This window comes from Lactuca virosa, chromosome 3 (assembly GCF_052849685.1).
Source record: "Lactuca virosa cultivar CGN04683 chromosome 3, Lactuca_virosa_CGN04683_v6, whole genome shotgun sequence".
NCBI lineage: Eukaryota > Viridiplantae > Streptophyta > Magnoliopsida > Asterales > Asteraceae > Lactuca > Lactuca virosa.
In genome coordinates this window covers 406,849,330-406,857,430 of record NC_136428.1, presented here as the reverse complement: position 1 = coordinate 406,857,430, position 8,101 = coordinate 406,849,330, and positions in this window count along the sequence as shown.

The following is an 8,101-nucleotide window of genomic DNA, read 5'->3' as shown; positions in this document are numbered from 1 at the left end:
TAGATTCCAATCAAATGCCTTCTCACCGATCGAGACAATAGATTCAGGTAGAACAGAAAACCCCCAGGATTACCTCCGCAACGTCAAGGCGAGTTCAGAATCGACTTAGTTCCAGGGGCTACCACAGTAGCCAAATCGCCCTATCGTCTAGCACCTGCAGAGATGCAAGAACTGTCTGGTCAACTTAACGAACTGCTCAGCAAGGGCTTTATAAGACCAAGCTTCTCACCCTGGGGAACTCAGGTCGTGTTCGTCAAGAAGAAAGACGGATCGTTTCGTATGTGCGTTGACTATAGGGAGCTCAACAAGCTAACCATCAAAAATCGTTACCCTCGGCCTCGTATAGACAATTTGTTTGTCCAACTTCAAAGGGCGAACTTCTTTTCAAAAGTCGATCCAAGATCTGGGCATCACCAACTACGAGTATTAAGGGATGAAGAAGAACTAGGAAGTCAAGAGTAGCGGAGCCTTATACCTCATGGATCGGATCTGAACACCGAAAAACGGTGGTTTCAGAGACTTAGACATGACAGAGGCGCACAACACTCGTTATTCCGTCCACCCAGGTTCAGATAAGATGTATCTGGATCTTAAAAAGCTATACTGGTGGCCTAACATGAAAGCCGAGATTGCTACCTTCGTGAGTAAATGCCTTACTTGCGCCAAGGTCAAGGTCGAATACCAGAAACCCTCCGGTCTTCTACAACAGCCGGAGATACCGGAATGGAAGTGGGATCGGATCACTATGGACTTCATAACCAAGTTGCCCAAGACAACGGGTGGACTTGATACCATATGGGTCATCGTCGACAGATTGACCAAGTCCGCACACTTCCTGCCCATCAAAGAAACAGACAAGATGGAGAAGCTTACAAGAACTTACATACGAGAGATTGTACGACTGCACGGTGTTCCCATATCCATTATCTCAGACAGATATAGTAGATTCACTTCGAGGTTCTGGCAGTCGCTACAAAGTTCCCTAGGAACTAGGCTGGACATGAGTACAGCCTACCATCCACAAACCGACAGACAAAGTGAGAGGACTATCCAAACCTTGGAAGATATGTTGCGAGCCTGTGTGATCGACTTTGGGAAAGCAGGGGATATTCATTTACCCCTTGTTGGATTTTCCTACAACAACAGTTATCACACGAGCATAGAGGCTACTCCATTCGAGGCCCTCTATGGCCGAAAGTGCAGATCCCCTCTGTGCTGGGCTGAGGTGGGTGATACCCGGTTAGCTAGACGACGAGTTCCTCAGAGCACTCTCACGGGTCCGGAAATCATTCGGGAAACGACAGAGAAGATCGTTCAGATTCGTGAACGATTGAAAGCCTCTAGAGACCGACAGAAAAGCTACGTAGATAAACGAAGGAAACCATTGGAATTCCAGGTGAGCGACCGTGTTCTATTGAAGGTCTCACCCTGGAAGGGCTTAATACGCTTTGGAAAGTGTGGAAAGCTAAATCCAAGATACTAAGGGCCTTTCTAGATTCTTGCTAGAATCGGCCCTGTAGCTTACAAACTTAACTTACCATGAGAACTCAGTAACGTACACTCTACTTTCCACATCTCAAACTTGAAAAAGTATATGTCCGACGAGACTCTTGTAATCCCACTCGACGAGATCGAGATCAACGAGAGCCTCAACTTCGTGGAAGAACCTGGAGAGATCATGGACCGAGAGGTAAAGCAAACGAAACAAAGTCGTATCCCGATAGTGAAGGTTCGCTGGAAAGCCAAGCGAGGACCTGAATTCACTTGGGAGCGAGAGGATCAGATGAAACTGAAATATCCTCGTCTTTTCACTTAGTTATTTGTAACTACTTATTTGCTTAAATTCTAATTTCGGGACGAAATTCCTTCTAACGGGGGGATGATGTGACAACCCGAAATTTCTATTATGCACAACCATTCACTTCAATAGAAGTCAGAATTGTTTCTGCTAACTTTCAAGCTTTTTGGAACCAGTTAGAGTGTTTTAAAGTTAGTACTTCAAGAGATAACAGGAAAGAGGATACCATGGGGTTTATTGTGCAACAATAAAGTCCCAAAACTCCAAGAGTTTGGAGTTTACGGCCTAAACAAGGTGTTTACGGCCGTAAACCCTAAGAGGTATAAATATGACACTTAGTCATTTTTACCATTTTTTCACACTTTCAAGAACTAGAACTCAAATCCTCTCAAGTATCATCCGATTTTCCTTCTTGATCTTCAACTTTATAAGTGTTTCTTGCCCTAATTAGTTGATATGTTACTTAATCTAGTGATCTTACATGATTCCATCCGTGAAATCATTCCATTTGTGTAGATCTTCAAGTGTTCTTAGTTTCACTAAGAACACCAAGAACACACACTAGTGTTCTTGGACTTTTAACACCCTTTCAAACTCCTCTATTGTAAGTACTCTTACCTTGGGTTGTTATAAGGCTTGTTACACTTCTAAATCATCTAGAAAACACAAGGAAACACAAGATTAAAGGTGTTTACGATCCAAGATGTTCTTGGACCGTAAACCCTAATGAAGGGGCTAAAGTGTGCCCTAGCACCTTACCAAGCCTTGGATACTAGCCTAGATCCATCCTTGATGTGCTTAGGACCTTAAAAATCAAAAAGACCATAAACCATATGGGTTTAAGGCCGTAAACACATGGAGAAATGGTCCATCGGCCGTAAACTCCATAAAGGGGTGAAATGTTGCCCTAATCACTTCCAAAGGCTTAGACTTGAAGTGGGAATGCTTCTTATGACTTTTAAAGCTTCAAAACACAAAATGGTAAAAGTACCATGAGTTTACGGCTGTAAACTCATGGGTTTACGACCGTAAACTCCAAAGGAGTTGGTCACGAAACTGTAAACTCCAGAAGAGTTTACCCTTAGACCCTAAACTCAAATGCAAGGCCCTACAACCCTTAGATGCAATCCTTAGTACTTATAACACTTGAATCAAGGTGTTTTTCATGTCCTAGAGTGTCTTTACTTGATTAATTAGTTGTTAAATGACTAATTGGATACATATATGTGTTATTATATGTTAACTAGGATCCTTGTGTGTGTTCAAGTCTTCACTTGACACTTAGCATCCTATACCATCCGTTCATCCAAACAACTCACTACAGGTGAGCTCATACCCCTTAATCAACCTTTTAAATGATTTCAAATGCTTTTATGGGGGAGGGGATACAAGTTGATCTATTATAGTTATTATATTAATCATGTGATTAATAACTACCAAACAAGTGGATTTCTTACTTTTCAAACTGTGTTATCAAACAAACTAGTTTTCAAACTGTTTTACAAGCTCTTTTACATATCAAATACTTTTATCAAACTCTTTTACATGTCAATTACTTTTAGTAAACTCTTTTACATGTCAATTAGTTTTATTTAAACTCTTTTACACTTATATTCTGTTAAATGTATATCTTTATAGATATAGTTATATAAGTAGGAGTGAAAGGACTTAGGACTGATAACTCACCTTACCTCCTGTTCCTCGTTTGGTTGTGGACTTAGGGTATCGGTTATTTGTCCGGAGGTCGTTTGAATCCTAGTTATATATTATGTATATGTATATAGATATAAAAGTTCCTTCTTTCGATTCAATACCTTTGGGTTGTTGAGTTTTGAGCATTCTAACAATCCTATGATGTACATGCAACCCTATAAACCTTGGATCTATGTTTTCTCTATTATATATGCAAATATTAACTATTCCAAGGTTTCATCCTAACGAGCATATTATGAAGCACCTATACTACAAAGTTCTAGTTAGATGACATACCTTTTGATGTAGCTTGATGTCTTCAAACTTTAAGAGCTTAGCCCCAAAAGTGTGGAAGCCTCAAATGGAATCACAAATCACCAAAACACCTTGGAAGAACTTGAGAGAATATGTATGCACACTAAAATTGGCCCACTCTTATTTTCACACACTTGTACCAATTTTGTGAGCCAAAGACCCCTTTATATATTATGGAGGATTAGGGTTACATCCATGTAAACCCTAATACCCATCACCTTTCATTTACATAGGACCCATGGGTTAAAAGCTCCATGGACCATCCATGAAAGCTTAGCCCAACCTAAATGAACTTGGCCCATTCCATATAGATAAGAGTCCATATTTAATTAGTTCTTTTTGATCACTTAATTAATTCTAAATTAATTCTTGATCAATAGTAATTAAATAATATGATTCCATATTAATATATTAGAACTTATAATATATTAATATAAATCATAAATATACTATTCTCAAAAGACTATCCATATAAATTATGCCGGTGAAGTGCAACCCAAATGGACCATGTCGGGTCGGGTCAAGTACATACCAAATATAGTTATGGACTTACACAATAATCCAACAGTCTCCCACTTGGATAAGTCTAAAACTATTATTGAGTATGACTTCAAAACCTAACTGGCAATCGTAGCTCTTAAAGCCGTTGTCGAAGTCTGACCTTGTCAATGACTTGTTCATTAGATAAGGGATCATATATTCCTTCATTCTAGATATCATATGGACTGAGACATGGATTATAATCATGCTCTCTGTCCATTTGTTGTTTCCCGATTTTCGATTTATGATGACTGACTGATTGAACAAATCAAATCAGTCCTGGCTTGGCCAAGCACTCACATGTGTCATCGCTAAATCATCGAGGGGCCCATAGATATCGCTTTTATCCCGAAGGTAAAAGGAATGAATAAACTTCGACTTATATGGCTTGTTCTACTACTTGTTGAATCATACACAAAGGCACGTTTTATAACATCGAGTTACCAATGTGTTTTCGTGCAATCAATGTATAACCAACTCATAGTAACAACTCATATCTCTAGGTTTGAAGAATATAAGATATTATCGTCTCATGATCACTCCTGATAAAATCCATGAAGTGATTCAAATGAGCACGGGTTGAATCCAATACTCAGAACTTATGAGCACTCATGAGTTTTGTAGCACCACTTTGTCCACCAACTTGGACCTCTACAAACCAACCCATGACAGTCTTGATTCATATCTACTTCCAACATATGACCGACTGTGGATGGTTTGAATAACTTAATCATTAACGAAGAGCGACTTAGTTATTCTGGAAGTCAAAACATGCAAAGTGAAACACAAGAATAAATGAATCAAATATGGTATCAAACCCTATGAATACAAATAAACACGTTTATTTATCACCATACTGATTACTCATTATTCATTGTTTCGGTTTTATCAACTTTATACTTGAATTAAAAACACTAGTTGTCCCATGCTCCAAGCATGTACATTATGTTTTTCTTAAACAATAGCTTTGCCATACACCAAGTATGCACTCTATGTTTGTCTATGATCCTTACTTTGTGAAATAAACCAATTTAACCTAATTTCAATGATTCTAATTTCACACTCCCAAATCCTTATCGAAAAATGTGAGAATTTCAAATTCCTATCATTTATCGAAATCTGTTTAGATTTTAAACTTATATGCACTGACCCTCCTGTAATGAATATGTACAAAGTCACAAAGACTTGTCAACAGTCATTATAAGGTATTCCAATGGAGATCAACTCCATGGAAACTAAGTCTCATATTCAAAGTACATTGCTTTGGATATGCTTCTTGCATTAAGTTTTCTAATCTTACACGGATAACTTCCACCTATGGAGACAACTCCATATTCTCATTTTGACTATCACTTCTGAATAAGAGATGCCTCTTTTCAGAATATGTCAATATGGTCCTTCCAAAATTATCACTATACTTCCAACTGTCCCTGAGCAACCAATCTTTGGTAAACCTCAGATTGTCCTCGACAATTGCTTAATCATTTTAGTCATATCCAATTCTAGACCTTTTCCCTTCTTAATGCCTCTGGGCATTTGGAAAAATTTAGAAATGACAAATATTATAGCACATGTAATCGATCCTGTACCCAAAGCAAATGGTACACGATTCATGATGTCTCACATAAAGACATGATTCTAGACCAGTCTTTTGCTACAATATTTTTATTTGCCATGTTTTCAAAATTTGACTATGAAGAGGGATGTCGTAATCATAATCGAATTTTGAGAATGCAATATGTAGAATTTCCTTAAGTTGAACCAATCCAACATGAAATTCATATATATATTCTTGACTAAAGATGATTAAGGTCTCAATCTATGCCTTTAGAACTGAAATGAAGTATATCCTCTCCCTTAATTATAGCAAAACAACTTTTTCAATCACTGCAGCCTCACGAATTGAAACTTTTGTTTTCTATAATTAACATTGATAACTTGCAATACTAACAATAATTATCATGCTCCCACTAACATGATGATTATTAGCATAACACTTATGCTCCCACTAGCTTTGACATGTACTCAGAAATCAGTTGGACTTCTAGAAATCAATACTTTATTGACTTTCTTATCAAAGTTCAGATTTCTGTTACGAGATGCTTTGATAAAACTTTATCAAAATCATACACCTTTCCTTAGATAGCATGCATGTGTGTCTAAACAATTTCAGAACTATGAAAAGGGATGCCGTAATCATAGTCTCAATTGTTTAGACCTTTTGCCATCTGCTTCAAATCAACTTGGTGGAAGTGTTTCCTCACCATCATTTTCATGAATCGGAGAGAAACCTTATGACCCTTAGATTTTATGGTGTATGTGTTCTTATCCATGTGAATCGTCAAAACCATAGTCACAAGACAAGGATAATGACAAATCCAAACACATATAGACTGAACTCAATCTTAATTTCTTGCAACCTGATAGCACAAGGGCCTGCCATTGCTTCCAAGTTGTTATGCAACCAATTGAGAACTCTCAGAAATCCTATGCAAAGCCAACTTTAACTGGAATGGGCACAGAATATGTCAACACGATATGTTATAAACCTCAAGTCGTGTGCTAGTGAAGAACCTCGGGTTTTTTTCTTTATTAGTTCTTGAGACTTTCAAGACCTTTAAGACTCCCACTGTCCTCTTGACATATAAGACTCTCTTGTCAAATATTCAAGGGATAGTGCGGATTCTTTATCAAGACAAACACTTCACACAATTAGCCTAAGTTGGTCTTTGTTTTATCCAAAACATCACAACTTACCTCTTTAAAATGTACAAGAGTAGGACACTTTTACTCTTACATTTGAAAAGTGTTTTAAACCTTTCTTTAAGATATGTCACTCAACTTACAGTCTTGGAGTATGACTCTAAGACTTGTTTTGAAACGAAGTATGACTCATCTTCTTGATTTAACCATTTCAACAATTCATGACTCCTGTTCTTAGTCATAAGAATGCACTAAGATGTCTTTAGAAGACCAATTGTGACGTGGTTCTTTAATCATTAAGATGATCACAAAACATGATACTAAAGTACTCTCCCATCTTTTCAGATTTGAGAAACTTTTATCTGTCTGCCCAATTTGATTCTTCCCATTCGTTCTGCCATACATTGAGACTTTTCCAATGTTTTAGAATTATATTTAAACTTGTAAGTATAACCATATTTACTAAACTTTAGTAAATCATGACGGATAGTCTTAACGAGCTTTGTGGTGGACATGACCAGTGCACAAGAATGTGTACTCGATCTCTTTAGTCCTTCACTTGATTCACACATCCATGTGAACAAGTCTTAATTTTCCAATGCTTGAAAGTTCTCATTCATCATACTATTCAACTTGCATGATTCTAAGTTTCAGTCCTATTGAAACTTGGGTGATGAGAACTTTCTTTACTTAGTAAATTTAGACACTACCACAAATGAAAGAATCAAAACCATTTTCCTATATTACTAGCAATGGAATCATATAAAAAATAATTTTTTTCACAAATGCCATTGTAAGGATACTTAAAATAAATAAAATCAAAAATTTCCTTTTATTTTAAAAACTTTGCGGAAAAACTTATCCTTACAATCCACATGGAAAATTGTTGTTATCTATTCCTTAGCAATATATCATAACTTCTTAAGCAACTGCTCAAAATTCTGATGCGATCAAAATCCACCTTCGCGATCAGAATCAGCATATACTTCCTTTAAGATTTCTCTCTATTCTTTGATTCTTAAAACATCAACATGTGACCCAGTCACATCATGT